Here is a 19,237-nt window from a genome sequence, read left to right as displayed (position 1 = left end):
TAGCTACTTTAAGTAAATACCTGCAGTCAACGTGTGCAATACATTAGGAGATAAAGCAAATTGTGTTCTTCCTTTCACTGGTCACATTAATTTACATTATGAAGCTTACCATAGTTTGTTTGTAACTAGCACAATGGCTGAAAGAAAGAGCACGTGAGTCCAGCTGTTTATTTGGTTTAACTTTCTAGTTATCTCAGTAAGTGGCTGAATTAATAAGGAGACGGGGCATCAAATTGTGTCATCTATCTGCCGTGTTTGAGAAGTCAAAGCGCTATAGATGAGTTATCTGTACAGCTACCACTGCTGCTATTTTGACTTCCTTGTGTTTATTTTTTATCCTTTCCGTTCTTGGCCCCTCAGTCTGGTCTCACCCCCTTCTTCTCCCAGCAGAGCAGGCAGACCTGTTGCCCTAGCAACTTTACACAGACAGAGCATGTACACATGCTGCTCCAGAGCCAGTACTGTTCTTCCTACATACGTCGAAACTTTGCTCCTTTGCACAATATCTCATATTTGCTTGTAGATGTCCAAACTCACCAAAAATGACATTCAGTTCCTCCCACCTTATACAGTATGTTTCACCTCATGAGCTGGGTTGCCCGTCTTTGCAATGACTTTGTTGTCTGTGCTCTTAAGACTATTTAACTAGCAGCCTTTGTTGAATTTTTAAAATTTAGTTAGCATTATGTTAATAGACACCCAATGGGCTGAGAGAGAGACATGGTTCTATTGATCAGGCCCATGGAGAAACTGCCTTTTTTAGACCCCATATTCTACACATCAAGAAGCAGCACTAAACCAACTGAACAGAACAGTATAAAGACAACATCTCTCATCAAAAAGCAGCACTAAACTACCTGAACGGAACAATATGAAGACAACATCTCTCATCAAGAAGCAGAACCAAACCAACTGAGCAGAACAGAGTAAAGGCAACATCTCTCATCAAGAAGCAGAATCAAACCAACTGAGCAGAACAGAGAAAAGACAACATCTCTCCAGTACCTGCATTCCCCCCGTTTCCATTTCTCTCTCTACCTCCATAATAATAATGATAGTGAATGTTATTTATAAAGTGCATTTCTGGCACTCAAGGCTCGCTACCATCACACAAATCACTACCATCACCCTCTTCAACTCCTTGTCTGTCTTCCCCTTGTCTCCCTCCCCCTGTCTCCCTCTCCCTCTGCATCTCCCTCCCCCTGTCTCCCTCTCCCTCTGCATCTCCCTCCCCCTGTCTCCCTCTCCCTCTGCCTCCTTCTTCCTCCCCCTGTTTCTCCCAGCACAGTCACCTCTGCCTCTCTTTGACCTCCAGTGTACTGTAGGAGATGTGAGTCCCCTGCTATGGAGCCATATGTCTGACTCTACTGATCACTGCACCAACTATACCAGGGAAATACATGCCAAAAGGTCCCGACTCTGACAAACAAAGCATTTCTAGAGGAAGACTAAGAGCCTGTCCAAAATGGCACATTATTCCCTTTACAGAGCCCTATAAGCCCTGGTCAGAAGTAGTGCACTTAGGGAATAGGGTGTCATTTGGGACGCAGAGGAGCATTTCAGTGTAGTGCAATCAATAATAAACCATGTGAGTCATCCAAGGATGTTCACAGATGGCATTTAAAAGGACATGGTTTCTAAACAGGAGAATCAAGGATGAGCATTAGGGTAATGAGGGCAACAGTATGTTTCGTTACATCAACGTGTCTTAGCGATAAATAGCCCTAACAACAACAGTACAATAATAGTACAAAGACCACACGAACAACATAGCTTTGGATTGGAGAAGAAAAAAAACTCAATCCGAGAGGAGAGACATCATTTGATGTCAGATATGAAAGGTGTCATTGGGTGTTCTTTTATTCCAATCTGAGTGCAGAGTTTTCAAACAGCAGGGGGCAACCATTAGTCCAGAGAGAAGAGACACAGGAGAAGATAGAAATAGAGATGGGGGGGACCTAATTCACGCTATTAAATTAATGAAAACAGGAACATTTTACATTTTGGCTTGAAATTCAAAATGAAATTCTATCAACAGAGACAAATGTCCTCCTGTGTGCTACCTATATCCCCCCACTAGAATCACCAGACAGTTTCTACATTCTAGAGGGGGAAATCAATCCTTTCCAGGCCCAGGAACATGTACTAGTCTGTGGCAACCTAAATGTCAGAACCGGACAAGAACCTGACATCCTCAGCACATAGGGGGAAAAACATCTACCTGGAGGTGACAGCATTCCCTCCCCATATGCCCCCCTAGACACAACTACGACAGCATAATCAACAAAAACGGGTCACAACTGTTTCACCTCTGGTGCACCCTGGGTATGCACGTAGCCAATGGTATGCGTCGAGGGGTCTCCTATATTAGGTATACCTATAGCTCATCTCTTGGCAGTAGTACTGTACACTACTTTATCACTGACCTCAACCCAGAGTCTCTCGGAGCGTTCAGTCAGCCCACTGACAACCCTATCAGATCACAGCAAAATCACAGTCTACTTGAACAGAGCAATACTCAATCGCGAGGCATGAAAGACAAAGGAAATGAATAATATTAAGAAATGCTATAGATGGAAGGAAAGTAGTGTGGAAACCTACCAAAAACAATTACGCAACAAATTCAATCCCTTTTAGACAATTTCCTGGACAAAAAGTTCCATTGTAACAGTGAAGGTATAACCTAAACAGTATATTTGACCTCTCAGCTTCCCTATCAAATCTAAACATTTCAAACCGAATTCCAAAGAAAATTAACAACAATGACAGTGACTGAAGGAGACCACAGATCTGGGACCAGGCTGTAGGAGACCACAGATCTGGGACCAGGCCTAAACATATTAACCTGTAAAAGAAAAGGGTTCATATTGAAACAAAAAGGATTGAATTATTTTATGAAGAATGCAAAAACCTAAGAAACAAATTGAGAAAACTATCCAACCAAAAACATGAGCCTATGCCTTCACTATGGTGAATCACTAAAACAATACACTACAGAAAAATAAGGAACAGCACATCAGAAAATCAGTCTACTGTAATTGAAGAACCAATATACTCTAACCACTTCTGGGAAATTTGGAAAACACTAAACAAACAGAGTTATCCATCCAAATCGGAGATGTATGGGTAAACCACTTGTAACGACTGTCTGTTGAAGAAGGTGTGGACCAAAGCACAGCGTGGTAAGTGTTCATACTGTAATGACTGTCTGTTGAAGAAGGTGTGGACCAAAGGGCAGCGTGGTAAGTGTTCATTCTGTAACGACTGTCTGTTGAAGAAGGTGTGGACCAAAGGGCAGCGTGGTAAGTGTTCATTCTGTAACGACTGTCTGTTGAAGAAGGTGTGGACCAAAGGGCAGCGTTGTAAGTGTTCATTCTGTAACGACTGTCTGTTGAAGAAGGTGTGGACCAAAGCGCATCGTGGTAAGTGTTCATTCTGTAACGACTGTCTGTTGAAGAAGGTGTGGACCAAAGGGCAGCGTGGTAAGTGTTCATTCTGTAACGACTGTCTGTTGAAGAAGGTGTGGACCAAAGCACAGCGTGGTAAGTGTTCATTCTGTAACGACTGTCTGTTGAAGAAGGTGTGGACAAAAGGGCAGCATGGTAAGTGTTCATACTGTAACGACGGTCTGTTGAAGGTGTGGAACAAAGCGCAGCGTGGTAAGTGTTCATTCTGTAATGATCGTCTGTTGAAGAAGTTGAGCACCAAAGCACAGCATGGTAAGTGTTCATACTCTTATTTCAACTGAACACTAAATAACAAAAATATCACAGAGAATGAACGAAAACCGAAACAGTCCTGTCAGGTGCAGACACAGAAAATAACTACCCACCAAAACCTTGTGGTAAAAAGCTACCTAAGTATGGTTCCCAATCAGAGACAGCAAAAGACAGCTGTCCCTGATTGAGAACCATACCCGGCCAAAACAAAGAAATACAAAAAACATTGAAAAAGGAACATAGAATGCCAACCCAAATCACACCCTGACCAAACCAAAATAGAGACATAGGTCAGGGCGTGACACCAACACTCAAATCATTTTGGCTTGGTTACAATGAACAAACTGCAAAAACATATACATGATCAAATACAAAACTTGGAATCAACTATTAAAGACTACCAACATGCACTGGATTCTCCAATTACATTGACGGAACATTGAAAATACAAACCCCCCAACCCACAAAAGGCCTGTGGTGTTGATGGTATCCTCAATGAAATTATAAAATATACAGACCACAAAATTCCAATTGGCTATACGTAAACTCTTTAACATCTTCCCCAATATTTGGAACCAAGGACTGATCAGCCCAATCCAACAAAAGTGGATACAAAGTTGACCCCAATAACTACAGTGGGATATGCATCAACAGCAACCTTGGGAAAATCCTCTGCATTATCATTAACAGCACACTAGTACATTTGCTCTGTGAAAACAATGTACTGAGCAAATGCAAATTGGCTTTTTACAAAATTACCGTATGACAGACCACGTATTCACCCTGCACACCCAAATTGACAAACAAACAAAACAAAACAAAGGCAAAGTCTTCTCATGCTTTGTTGATTTGACTCCATTTGGAATGAGGGTCTGCTATACAAATTGATGGAAAGTGGTGTTGGGGTAAAACATACAAAATTATGAAATACATGTACACAAACAACAAGTGTGTGGTTAAATTGGCAACATTTATTTTATCCCCACAGGGTCTTGGGGTGAGACATGGATGCAGCTTAAGCCCAAACCCTCTTCAATATATGCATCAACGAATTGGCGAGTACAACGTAAAACACCAAATAATGCATGCAGAGCAGAATTAGACTGATACCCGCTAATTATCAAAATCCAGAAAAGAGACGTTAAATTCTACAACCACCTAAAAATAAGTGATTCCCAAACCTTCCATAACAAAGCCATAACAAAGCCATAACCTACAGAGAGATGAACCTGGAGAAGAGCTCCCTAAGCAAGCTGGTCCTGGGGCTCTGTTCACAAACAAAAACAGACCCCACAGAACCAAACCAAATCATGAGAAAACAAAAAGATAATTACTTGACACATTTGAAAGAATTAACAAAAAAAACAGAGCAAATTAGAATGCTATTTGACCTTAAACAGAGAGTACACAGTGGCAGAATACCTGACCACTGTGACTGACCCAAACTTAAGGAATGCTCAGTGAGCATAGCCTTGCTATTGAGAAAGGCCGCCGTAGGCAGACATGGCTCTCAAGAGAAGACAGGCTAAGTGCACACTGCCCACAAAATGAGGTGGAAACTGAGCTGCACTTCCTACCCTCCTGCCAAATATATGACCATATTAGAGACAGATGTTCCCTCAGATTACACAGATCCACAAAAATGTGAAAACAAACCCAATGTTGATAAACTCCCATATCTACTGGGTGAAATATCACAGTGTGCCATCACAGCAGCAATATTTGTGACCTGTTGCCACAAGAAAAGGGCAACCAGTGAATAACAAACACCATTTTAAAAACATATATTTATATTTTTATATTTATATTTACCTATATTTATGTTTATTTTCCCTTTTGTACTTTTTTGTACTATTTGCACATCGCTACAACGCTGTATATAGACATAATGACATTTGTAATGTCTTTATTCTTTTTAGAACATCTGTGAGTGTAATGTTTACTGTTAATTTTTATTGAACTTCTGTATATTATCTACCTCACTTGCTTTGGCAATGTTAACACATGTTACCCATGCCAATAAAACCCTTAAATTGAAAGAGAGTGGAAAAGGGCATTATAGAGAGGGAGAGAGGGAGGGATAGAAAGGGAGATGAAGAGGGGGAAATGGATTGAGAGAGAGAGAGAGGGAAAAGGGGCATTAGAGAGAGGGAGAGAGAAAGGGAGATGAAGAGGGGGAAATGGATTGAGAGAGAGAGAGAGGGGAAAAGGGCATTAGAGAGAGGGAGAGAGGGAGAGATAGAAAGGGAGATGAAGAGGTGGGTCCTGTGTGGCTCAGTCGGTAGAGCATGGTGCTTGCAACGCCAAGCGTCGTGGGTTCGATTCCCGCTAGGGCCACCCATATGCAAAAGTAGTGGCCCCAGCCGACTTGTAAGTCGCTTTGGACAAAAGCGTCTGCTAAATGGGATATATTATTATTATATTAAGAGGTGGAAATGGATTGAGAGAGAGAGAGAGGGGAAAAGGGCATTAGAGAGGGGGAGAGAGGGAGAGATAGAAAGGGAGATGCAGAGGGGGAAATGGATTGAGAGAGAGAGAGGGGAAAAGGGCATTAGAGAGGGGGAGAGAGGGAGAGATAGAAAGGGAGATGAAGAGGGGGAAATGGATTGAGAGAGAGAGGGGAAAAGGGCATTAGAGAGAGGGAGAGAGGGAGAGATAGAAAGGGAGATGCAGAGGGGGAAATGGATTGAGAGAGAGAGAGGGGAAAAGGGCATTAGAGAGGGGGAGAGAGGGAGAGATAGAAAGGGAGATGAAGAGGGGGAAATGGATTGAGAGAGAGAGAGAAATATGACAGTTGATATGTCTTTATTCTTTTAGAACTTTTGTGAGTGTAATGTTTACTTAGAGAAGGAGAAAGAAAGAGAGAGGGAGGGAGAGAGACAAAGAGAGAGAATGACAGAGAGTTAGGGGAGACAGTCCGTGCTGTTCCCTCTCTTTCCTCACACTCTCGTATACTTATCCTCTTGTTAGCCCAGAAAAATCACTCATTCTGTCTTAACAACACTGGTGAAATATGCCTCGCACACACAACCACATCAACTCCACTACAGACAGAGGAGAGACAACTGTGAACAAGCAGGCTTGAATAATGAAACATGATCAAATATAAATGAACTCGTGAACACAGTATGTGACTGCCAGCTTGTAAACAACTGCCAAAACAATCCCTCTACCCAGTCATTTAAGAATAGATATATTGTTCAACTGCCAAAACAATCCCTCTACCCAGTCATTTAAGATATGTATTTTACAAATGCCAAAACAATCCCTCTCCCCAGTCATTTAAGAATAGATATATTGTTCAACTGCCAAAACAATCCCTCAACCCAGTCATTTAAGATATGTATTTTACAAATGCCAAAACAATCCCTCTCCCCAGTCATTTAAGAATAGATATATTGTTCAACTGCCAAAACAATCCCTCTCCCCAGTCATTTAAGAATAGTTATATTGTTCAACTGCCAAAACAATCCTTCTACCCAGTCATTTAAGATATGTATTTTACAAATGCCAAAACAATCCCTCAACCCAGTCATTTAAGATATGTATTTTACAAATGCCAAAACAATCACTCTACCAGGTCATTTAAGATATATATTTTACAACTGCCAAATCAATCCCTCTACCCAGTGTGACAACCCTCCCACTCTGTCTGCCAAATTCTTTCTCTTTACTCTTGTTTTCCTTAATAGGTTGTCGGTGGGCAGAGCCTGGAGGGTTGTCAGCGAAATGGGACACACCTGGGCTCGGGCGTGTCCTAGGATAAATGCACCTCTTCCCCAGTCATTGAGGAGACTCTCTCCATGCAGACACACTGTTAGAGTTTGGGTGTGGCAGGTTTTTTTTTTGTGGCCATTTTGTTTTGGCACTGTTCAACACCATGCATTATCACATTTATGTATGCAAACACTCACTTACACATACTATTGTCAATTGTATTTAGTTTACTTTATTTAATAAATATATTTTGTTAGTCCTTGTCTCCACGTTGTCTCCCTTTTGTTGCGAACTTGAGCCTGTTTGTGAGTGGGGGCTCGTCTGGATCATAAGGTTGATTCCTAGACACTTTGGTGTATAGCACTTTGATGTGTTATGAAGGACTAATACTAGTGTCATTTGGCTTACTAGTATGTGTGTTGTGTTTGGGAGAAAATGTGGAGTTCGTGTTTAACTCTGTAGGTGCTTTGTTTGCATCTTTTGTTACAGCTTGTTTGAGTTGTAATATTTGGTGCCCAGTACTGGTTGCCTTTTTGTTTGGTTGGTAAACTTGCCACTGGGGTGGATAGTTGATTTTGTGCTGCGTTGGAGAAAGTACATTGGTTGGTTTCCAGGCCCCTGTCCAGACTGGAGACTCTTGCTCTACTCGCGGTTGGGACAATCAGCGGTGTATCTTAGTGGGATATTTGGGTAGGGTAGTGACACTAACTACCTGGAGTTATAACCGTTTCCCCTCTGTTAGGCTTAGCAACATGTTTCACTTTGGAATCCGTTGGGCATGGTTATTTTGTTATTTTTGGTGTCTGTGGACTGAGTAGTTGTCTCGGGGGCACAACTGTGGCTTGGGGGAATCTGCCAGCATGCTGGGTGGTTTCTTTCCTTGTCAGTGGGCTACAGTGCATAATTACCAACCGCACATCTGCATGAAGACTAGGGATGAGTTACTGTAGCTTTTGGGGAAGCTCCATAGATAGATATATATCTAATCTCTCTTCTGTGGTGCCCAGTGTGATTGTCATTTCTCTGGTTGTGGTCTGGTGTGCTCAGCAGAGGGGAAGAGTGAGATTTTTTTTATTTTCTTGTGACTATGGTGTCTTATGTAGATGAGTTAATTCACTTTCCATCAGAGGAACTGTTAGAATTATGTAATAAAGAACAGCTGTTGAAGATTGCTGAACACTACAAGGTTGGAATTAGTGATAAATGTCTAAAAATTCTATTAGGTTGATATTGAAGGCCAATCTGATGGAGAGTGGTATTCTTGAAGTTACCACTGGGGCAGCCTCTGCTGACTACTCGCCGTCTCCCTGTAATGTTACAATGTCCGCTCCATCAGTTAGTCCTAGTAGTCTTCTTTTTGAACAGCAGGAAATAACTGCTTCTGTTACAGCTAGAGCATGGACGTGAGATGCTAGAGCATGGACGTGAGATGCTAGAGCATGGACGTGAGATGCTAGAGCATGGACGTGAGATGCTAGAGCATGGACGTGAGATGCTAGAGCATGGACGTGAGATGCTAGAGCATGATTGTGTAAAGTATGGAATTGGCATTTAAACAGGATATGGAGCGTGCTAAAATCGAGCTGCAACAAGAGCGTCTAGAGCTGGTTACGGAAGGAAAGCTCTCAGGGGAGAGTTTGCTTTGGGAAGGTGACCCAGTTTTACCTAGGGGTCGTTCATCTTTTGGTCGTGCCACGGACACATTTGATATTGTTGGGATCTTGCGGTTGTTGCCTCAGATTAATGAAAAGGACCTAGGAGTTAGCCTGATTCTGACGGCACTTTAATGTTGCAGTGTGTGCTGACTGGTATAGAGCAGGAAGCATATTCATCTCTTAGTGTAGCTGACAGTGTCCGTTATGAAAAGGTTAAAATGGCTCTGTTCCAGATTTACAAATTGGTTCCTGAGGCTTACCGCCAACGAGTTCAAACTTTAAAAAGGGACAATAAACAGACTCATGTTGAGTTTGAGCAAGAAATATCTTCAGTTTGATCGCTGGTGTTTCGCCTCTGCAGTTATGACTTTCCAAAGGCTGTGTGATCGGATTATGTTAGAGCAATTTAAGGACACAATCCCTGACCATATAGCCACGTACATTAATGAACAAAAAGTGAAGACTGTTGCTGAAGCTGCGGTTTTGGCAGACAAGTATGTTTTGACTCAAGTGTCTTTGCAGAGCCCTTATTGAGAGATTTGGGCCTCGCTCACCGAGATACTTTGGTTCACAGGCAGAGTTTCATTCAACGAGGGTTGAGCCTGACTCCTGTGGTGAAGCTGACTTTGGTCAAGAGTCACTACTGTCAAGGATCAGGTCATTGGAGAAACGAATGTCCGGTTCTCAGGGGTAAATTCAGTAGATGTGCTTACGTTCAATCTAAGCCTACGGCGTTAGCTGCGCCTGTTCCACATCAGTTCACTCCTGACACGTTGTCTCATGCCCAGGGGCATGTGAAAGTTAATATTGACCCAGACTATTTACCTTTCATTACAGAGGGTTTGTCTATGTTAGGAAGTAAGAACCTAGTGCCTGTGACGATCCTGAGAGACACAAGTGCCTCTGAATCGTCTGTGTTGGAATCTGTTACCCTTCTCTGCTGAGACTGATTCAGGGAATAGGTTTGAACACTGTCAGTGTCATTGCATAAACTGATGTTGTATTGTGGACTGGTGAAAGGTGAGGTTGCTGTGGGGGTGCGTCCTTCGTTGCCTATTGAGAGTATTGACAATATCCTTGGGAATAACTTGGCTGGTGAGCGTGTATGGCCTGTCATGTTTCCATCTCTAGTGGTTTCCACTAAGCTGTCATTTGTAGGTTTTCCTGAAGAGAGTGCGCAGAGTTTCCCCAGAGGTGTTCTCTGCGTGTACAGTGACGAGTTCTATGAGCCATGGTGACCTGGTCACTGCACCGGCTAACGAGAATACCACAAAGAAGTCTGTCACTGCTTTCCCTGCTATCCCGTTATCTGTATCCCACTCAAATCTAAGTTCATCAACTTGTCACACCTGTCAATTAACTGGTAAACCTAATCAAGCCGGTACCACTGTTTCCTATTCCTGTACTCAGCCAACCTTCGGAGTATCTGATTTATTGACTGTTTTGATCCTCTGTCTCTAAAAAGGGTAGTAGTTACCTGTTCACTAATGTCAGACCACTAGGTTTCCTGATGCCTATCCTCTACGGTTTATCACAACAAAAACTGAGTAAAGGATTTTAACAGACTTTCTCACTGTTTGGAAACCCTAAGGGCATTCAGAGTGATCAAGGATTCAATTTCACCTCCAATCTGTTTGGTCAGGTTCTCCAACAGCTCCACAATTTGTCTAGTGCCTATCACGTGTGATGTCAAGGAGCACTGAAACATTTCCATCAAACACTTAAGTCTTTGTTGAGAGCTTATTGTACTGAGATGGATTGGGAGGCGGGGTTGCCTTGGTTACTGTTAGGAGGTTTTACAGGAGAGCATGGGTTTCAGTCCAAATGACCTTGTCTCCCGAGCCCCCTCAGTCCCTTTTATTGTATGTGTGATTTCCGGCGACGTCTGTACGCCGCTGGTGAAATAGCTTCTCTTTAGCCATCTTCACAGGAGAGGATGAAGGGCAGACTTCATCGGTGAACTGAGTCTTGTCACTTTAGTCCAGGTGACCAGGTTCTTGCTCTGCGGCCAACTGTTGGTTCTCCTTTTCAAGCCACGTTTTAAGGTCCATATACGGTGGTGGGCAGTACACTGAGCAAAACTATCTAGTTGCCACTCCAGAACAGAGAAAAGCACACCTACTGTGCCATGTAAATTTGTTAAAACCCTATTATGCACGTTCCTCTGAGACTGAACAGTGGGAGTCTACAGAGGACGGTAAACCTGTTCTTTTGGCCGATACCATTATTTCTCTGGGTTCTTGTCATGCTTGGTCTGTGCAGGAGGAGGAAGATGTTCCAGGTCCTGACGATTGCACACTGCAGGGTAGATTGAAAAATTCAGAGACACTGGATGCCTTCTCGCTCATCTACCTGTTGATGGGCGGAAAGAGATGGTTGGTCTGATTCGGAGATTTCCAGGTTTGTTTTCTGATACACCTACAAACTTAATAGAAAATGACATTGACGATGCTGACCCCATTTGTCAGTGGTTTTCTAGTTTCTTCAGAGAAACTGCATTGTCTGGATGCTGAGGTCAGGTACATGCTGGAGAGTAAGATAGAGCCTTCTTTCTCCAGTTGGGCTTCTCCCTGTATCTTGGTCAGTAAACCGGATGGTACAAACAGATTTTGTACGGACTACTGTAAGGTAAACAGTGCCACTAAGTCAGATTAATTTCCTCTTCCTCGGATGGAGGACTGCATTGATCAAGTCAGCACAGCTAAGTTTGTGAGCAAATTTGACCTGACCTCTAGTGACTCCCCATCCCGCGTGCGGGAGCATAATCATCGACTGACACTAATTAAATCAAATTTTATTTGTCACATACACATGGTTAGCAGATGTTAATGCGAGTGTAGCGAAATGCTTGTGCTTCTAGTTCCGACAATGCAGTAATAACCAACAAGTAATCTAGCTAACAATTCCAAAACTACTACCTTATAGACACAAGTGTAAGGGGATAAATATATATGAATGAGTGATGGTACAGAGCGGCATAGGCAAGATACAGTAGATGGTATTGAGTACAGTATATACATATGAGATGAGTATGTAAACAAAGTGGCATAGTTAAAGTGGCTAGTGATACATGTATTACATAAAGATGCAGTAGATGATAGAGTACAGTATATGTATATATATGAGATGAATAATGTAAGGTCTGTAAACATTATATTAGGTAGCATTGTTTAAAGTGGCTAGTGATATATTTTACATCATTTCCCATCAATTCCCATTATTAAAGTGGCTGGAGTTGAGTCAGTGTGTTGGCAGCAGCCACTCAATGTTAGTGGTTGCTGTTTAACAGTCTGATGGCCTTGAGAGAGAAGCTGTTTTTCAGTCTCTCGGTCCCAGCTTTGATGCACCTGTACTGACCTCGCCTTCTGGATGATAGCGGGGTGAACAGGCAGTGGCTCGGGTGGTTGTTGTCCTTGATGATCTTTATGGCCTTCCTGTGACATCGGGTGGTGTAGGTGTCCTGGAGGGCAGGTAGTTTGCCCCCGGTGATGCGTTGTGCAGACCTCACTACCCTCTGGAGAGCCTTACGGTTGTGGGCGGAGCAGTTGCCATACCAGGTGGCGATACAGCCTGACAGGATTCTCTCGATTGTGCATCTGTAGAAGTCTGTGAGTGTTTTTGGTGACAAGCCGAATTTCTTCAGCCTCGAGGTTGAAGAGGCGCTGCTGCACCTTCTTCACAATGCTGTCTGTGTGGGTGGACGAATTCAGTTTGTCTGTGATGTGTACGCCAAGGAACTTAACCTACTACCCTCTCCACTACTGTTCCATCCTCTGTGGACTTCAGGAAACAGCAATCATCTCCTTAGTTTTGTTGACGATGAGTGTGAGGTTATTTTCCTGATTCCACACTCAGAGGGGCCTCACCTCCTCCCTGTATGCCGTCTCGTCGTTGTTAGTAATCAAGCGTACCACTGTTGTGTCGTCCTCAAACTTGATGATTGATTTGGAGGCGTGCGTGGCCACACAGTCGTGGGTGAACAGGGAGTACAGGAGAGGGCTCAGAACGCACCCTTGTGGGGCCCCAGTGTTGAGGATCAGCGGGGTGGAGATGTTGTTGCCTACCCTCACCAACTGGGGGCGGCCCGTCAGGAAGTCCAGTACCCAGTTGCACAGGGCGGGGTCGAGACCCAGGGTATCGAGCTTGATGACGAGCTTGGAGGGCACTATGGTGTTAAATGCCGAGCTGTAGTCGATGAACAGCATTCTCACATAGGTATTCCTCTTGTCCAGAATGGGTTAGGGCAGTGTGCAGTGTGGTTGAGATTGCATCGTCTGTGGACCTATTTGGGCGGTAAGCAAATTGGAGTGGGTCTAGGGTGTCAGGTAGGGTGGAGGTGGTATGGTCCTTGACTAGTCTCTCAAAGCACTTCATGATGACGGAAGAGAGTGCTACGGGGCGGTAGTCGTTTAGCTCAGTTACCTTAGCTTTCTTGGGAACAGGAACAATGGTGGCCCTCTTGAAGCATGTGGGAACAACAGACTGGGATAGGGATTGATTGAATATGTCCGTAAACACACCAGCCAGCTGGTCTGCGCATGCTCTGAGTGCACGGCTGGGGATGCCATCTGGGCCTGCAGCCTTGCAAGGGTTGACGCGTTTAAATGTTTTCCTCACGTCGGCTGCAGTGAAGGAGAGTCCGCATGTTTTGGTTGCGGGCCGTGAACGCAACGGACATAAATATTCCTAGAAAATATTTCTATTCATGAAAATCACAAGTGAAATATATTGAAACACAGCTTAGCCTTTTGTTAATCACCCTGTAATCTCAGATTTTCAAAATATGGTTTACAGCCAAAGCTAGACAAGCATTTGTGTAAGTTTATCGATAGCCTAGCATAGCATTTTGTCCAGCTAGCAGCAGGTTACTTGGTCACGGAAATCAGAAAAGCAATCAAATTAAATCGTTTACCTTTGATGAGCTTCGGATGTTTTCACTCACAAGACTCCCAGTTAGATAGCCAATGTTCCTTTTTTTCCAAAAATATTATTTTTGTAGGAGAAATAACTCAGTTTGTTCTTCACGTTTGGCTGAGAAATCTCCCGGAAATTGCAGTCACGAAAAATATTCCAAATTAGCTCCATAATATCAACAGAAACATGACAAACGTTGTTTATAATCAATCCTCAAGTTGTTTTACAAATATCTATTTGATAATATATCCACCGGGACAATTGGTTTTTCAGTAGGACCGATTGGAATAATGGCTACCTTTTTGTATTTTACGCGAGAATCACTCTGGGAGCCATCAGGTGACCAGTTGCGCAATGTAGCTGCTTACGGGTAATCTTCAACATAAATGCGTAAAACTACGTCACAATGCTGTAGACACCTTGGGGAATACGGAGAAAAAGTAATCTGGTTGATAGCCAATTCACTGCTCAATAGGGACGCATTGGAACGCAGAGCTTTCAAAAGATGAGTCACTTCCGGATTGGATTTTTCTCAGGCTTTCGCCTGCAATATCATTTCTGTTATACTCATGTCGTGGCAGAATCAGAATTCTTTAGGTAACATTTATAAATTAGATGTTTTATTCATTTTATTGCATGCTTATGTGAGATTTGTCATTCGAATGTCTATTTTTGGATAATACTGTTTGCAGTTAGCCCTTGCAGGAAAGGGATGAGTTCCATTGGGCCCCAGAGAGGGGTCTGGTTAGTCTTAGCTGTGAATGTGTCATGTGTAAATGTATCTTTTAAACCATGTGAAGGGATGATTGGGGGGGAAACAATTATCTCTTGGCTCCACAATGTCTGTGTGCCAGTCACTGTCTGTGATCTTGTCCAGGAGGGGGTGTATTTGATATATGCTAGTGGATGAGGTTTTGTTTTTGGTCCTGAGTGGTACCAAGAGCGAGGTAAGAACATAGTTGAGGAGACAACTGAACGATAATTTATAGCCAATGCTGTCAGGCTATGTGTGTCTTTACTATAAAGGATCTCAGTTGCAACGTGTAAGCACTCTCAGAATTCATTTATAATTAATCTGAGAGTCACAGGGTTGTGATGGAGCTCATATAATTAAAGATGGACTTTATGATAACTCTGACTTGTGTGTGGTTTGCTCTCATGATTTGGTAAATACAGGAAATTTCCACTACACTCAGACAATATTTTTACAGTTTTGGAAACTTTAGAGTTTTCTATCCTAAACTGTCAATCATATGCATATTCTAGCATCTTGTCCTGACAAAATATTCTGTTTACTACAGGAACGTTATTTTTCCAAAAATGAAAATACTGCCCCCTTGTCACAAAAGGTTAAAGGACTATTGGCAGGTGCCACTGATGAGTAGGGCATGTGAAATCTCTGCCTTTATTACACCCTCTGATCTGTACTCTTATTTGGTTATGAGTTTCGGCCTGCGTAATGCACCTGCCACTTTTTAACGACTTATGAACAGGGTTGTCTCCTGTCTGGCCAGGTGCGCTGTTCATCTGGATGATGGCGTGATATATGCAGATACTTGAGAGGAACATCTGTTCTGTATTCAAGCCATGTTCGACCACCTAGCTGACCGTGAGGCGAACCGCAATCTGGTTAAATGTGAGTTTGCTCAGGCGACCGTTACATACCTTGGAAAGGTGGTTGGGCAGGGTGAAATGCGAGCTGTTAGGGCTAAAGTGTTAGCCCTGTCTGTTCCCTTCTGGTCTCATTTTCTTTCCTCTTAAAGGATGCTGAGGTCTGGGGAGGACAAGGTTGGCTGGGGCAAAGGGATGCAAAGGCTGGATAAATTTGTCCTGTGACTGGTATGGTGTTCCAGGGTCTTTGTTGGTCCCGGTTTTATGGGGGGGGGACCATCCCACGCTGTCTGCCGAATTCTCTCTTTGCTCTTGTTTTCCTTAATAGGATGTCAGTGGGGCGGAGCCGGGAGGGTTGTCAGCGAAATGGACACACCGGGGCTCGGGTGTGTCCCAGGATAAATTCACCTCTTCCCTTTCTCCTCTCTGCCTCTCCCTGTCTCCTCTCAGCCTCTCTGCCTTTCCCTGTCTCCTCTCAGCCTCTCTGCCTCTCCCTGTCTCCTCTCAGCCTCTCCCTGTCTCCTCTTAGTCTCTCCCTGTCTCCTCTCAGCCTCTCTGCCTTTCCCTGTCTCCTCTCAGCCTCTCTGCCTCTCCCTGTCTCCTCTCAGCCTCTCCCTGTCTCCTCTCAGCCTCTCCCTGTCTCCTCTCTGCCTCTCCCTGTCTCCTCTCAGCCTCTCTGCATCTCCCTGTCTCCTCTCTGCCTCTCCCTGTCTCCTCTCAGCCTCTCTGCATCTCCCTGTCTCCTCTCAGCCTCTCAGCCTCTCTGCCTCTCCCTGTCTCCTCTCTGCCTCTCCCTGTCTCCTCTCAGCCTCTCTGCCTCTCCCTGTCTCCTCTCAGCCTCTCAGCCTCTCCCTGTCTCCTCTCAGCCTCTCCCTGTCTCCTCTCAGCCTCTCCCTGTCTCCTCTCAGCCTCTCAGCCTCTCACTGTCTCCTCTCAGCCTCTCTGCCTCTCCCTGTCTCCTCTCAGCCTCTCTGCCTCTCCCTGTCTCCTCTCAGCCTCTCTGCCTCTCCCTGTCTCCTCTCAGCCTCTCTGCCTCTCCCTGTCTCCTCTCTGCCTCTCCCTGTCTCCTCTCTGCCTCTCCCTGTCTCCTCTCAGCCTCTCAGCCTCTCCCTGTCTCCTCTCAGCCTCTCCCTGTCTCCTCTCAGCCTCTCTGCCTTTCCCTGTCTCCTCTCTGCCTCTCTGCCTCTCCCTGTCTCCTCTCAGCCTCTCAGCCTCTCCCTGTCTCCTCTCAGCCTCTCCCTGTCTCCTCTCAGCCTCTCCCTGTCTCCTCTCAGCCTCTCAGCCTCTCCCTGTCTCCTCTCAGCCTCTCTGCCTCTCCCTGTCTCCTCTCAGCCTCTCTGCCTCTCCCTGTCTCCTCTCAGCCTCTCTGCCTCTCCCTGTCTCCTCTCAGCCTCTCTGCCTCTCCCTGTCTCCTCTCAGCCTCTCTGCCTCTCCTGTCTCCTCTCAGCCTCTCTGCCTCTCCCTGTCTCCTCTCAGCCTCTCTGCCTCTCCCTGTCTCCTCTCAGCCTTTCTGCCTCTCCCTGTCTCCTCTCAGCCTCTCTGCCTCTCCCTGTCTCCTCTCAGCCTCTCTGCCTCTCCCTGTCTCCTCTCAGCCTCTCTGCCTCTCCCTGTCTCCTCTCAGCCTCTCCCTGTCTCCTCTCAGCCTCTCCCTGTCTCCTCTCAGCCTTTCTGCCTCTCCCTGTCTCCTCTCAGCCTCTCCCTGTCTCCTCTCAGCCTCTCCCTGTCTCCTCTCAGCCTTTCTGCCTCTCCCTGTCTCCTCTCAGCCTCTCTGCCTTTCCCTGTCTCCTCTCAGCCTCTCTGCCTCTCCCTGTCTCATCTCAGCCTCTCTGCCTCTCCCTGTCTCCTCTCAGCCTCTCTGCCTCTCCCTGTCTCATCTCAGCCTCTCTGCCTCTCCCTGTCTCCTCTCAGCCTCTGCCTTTCCCTGTCCCTTTCTCCTCAGCCTCTCCCTGTCTCCTCAAAGTCTTTCTGCCTCTCCCTGTCTCCTCTCCTCTCTCTCCCTGTGCCCGTCTCTCAGCCTCTCAACCTCCCCTCGTCCCTGTCTCCTCTCAGCCTCTCTACCTCTCCTCTAGCTCCCTGTCACTGCCTCCTCTCCCAGCCTCTCTCTCTCTCCAAAAATATTTCAGGGTGAGCTGAGTGGGTGGGTGAGAGATGGAGGGTGGGATATGGCAATGGGGAGAGAGAGAGAGAATGTGGAATGAAATGGTGGGTGAAAGATGGCCATGGTAACACTAGATGCTGGAGGAGCAGTGTGGGTGCTGCTCAATGATGTATCTCCCAAATATAGAATTACAATGATAGAATTGTAGAACAAGGAAGGATATAAGCATTCATTATGCATGTACAACCTGTGTTATTATGACAAAAAGCAGCGGTCAAACATTACACAAGAACAGAGCTGAGAGGACCCACCAGACACACACACCTGCTAAGAGGTGTATAGTGTTGTGACGCAGAACCTGATTGGTGTGATGGCCCCATACCTGGGCCAAGGTGACACACATCAGGAACAACCACAGAGCCACAGACATCTGCTGCTAACACAGGTCCAAAACCCTGGAAAAAACAGGCTACTTGATGCACTGTTTTCATTAAGATAAATGTATATAAACAATGAGAAATAAAATAAAACGGTCCATTCCCTCCCCTTTTCTCCACCCAGCCCTTCATTCCAGACTTTGAGTTCCCTGTATCCAGCTCACCTTTGTCAGTCCAACGTCTCGGCTTCCCAGGCAATTAAATAATCCTGCACCATAGTAAGAAAGGTCCAAAATAAAGGAAATTGAGAGGAACCGGGAGGGGGAAGGAATGCTGAAGAGCTTGCTAGAGAAAAGAGAGGGGTGAAAGAGAGAGGTAAAGCATGGCCCAGACAGAGAGAGAGCTCACCACAGCGTGAGCAGACAGCGAGGAAGGAAAGTACCAGGAGTGCGCACAAACACACCGGCAGACAGGCATTCTCTCCTTCCCCCTCTTCTCTCGCTAGCAGTAACTCGCTCTCCCTCTCACTGTCTCAGTCAGGGTAGAACTCCTTAACCCTTTCAGTACCAATATCCTTGTTCTTGGTCTAATGTTTATATTGGTACATTTTGGGATATAACAAAAAATAACAGAAATTTGTCATTTCAAAATACAGGGACAACCAAGTGATATACAATATCGTGCTGTAACTAATAATCAATATTAACAAATCTATTCTGAAAGAAAGGTGAAAAATGTATATGCACTGCATACTGAATGTTATGAGTCAGCCAGTGTTTCAAATGACCAACCAACCTCTCCTCACTGAGTCAGCCAGTGTTTCAAATGACCAACCAACCTCTCCTCACTGAGTCAGCCAGTGTTTCATATGACCAACCAACCTCTCCTCACTGAGTCAGCCAGTGTTTCAAATGACCAACCAACCTCTTCTCACTGAGTCAGCCAGTGTTTCAAATGACCAACCAACCTCTCCTCACTGAGTCAGCCAGTGTTTCATATGACCAACCAACCTCTCCTCACTGAGTCAGCCAGTGTTTCATATGACCAACCAACCTCTCCTCACTGAGTCAGCCAGTGTTTCATATGACCAACCAACCTCTCCTTACTGAGTCAGCCAGTGTTTCATATGACCAACCAACCTCTCCT

The 19,237-nt window shown here is 44.9% G+C and overlaps 1 long non-coding RNA gene across 1 annotated transcript in view; it reads right to left on the bottom strand.

The window, feature by feature from the left end:
- The window catches only part of LOC135511913 (uncharacterized), a 58,461-nt gene extending 39,948 nt beyond the window's left edge, over nucleotides 1–18,513 (bottom strand). The window contains exon 1 of the long non-coding RNA XR_010451333.1: nucleotides 18,316–18,513. This is a non-coding gene — a long non-coding RNA (uncharacterized LOC135511913). The remainder of the gene's footprint in view (nucleotides 1–18,315) is intronic.
- Nucleotides 18,514–19,237: the final 724 nt, after the last annotated feature.

Source organism: Oncorhynchus masou, chromosome 24 (assembly GCF_036934945.1).
Source record: "Oncorhynchus masou masou isolate Uvic2021 chromosome 24, UVic_Omas_1.1, whole genome shotgun sequence".
Taxonomy (NCBI): domain Eukaryota; kingdom Metazoa; phylum Chordata; class Actinopteri; order Salmoniformes; family Salmonidae; genus Oncorhynchus; species Oncorhynchus masou.
This window is presented reverse-complemented; position numbering and strand designations above follow the sequence as displayed.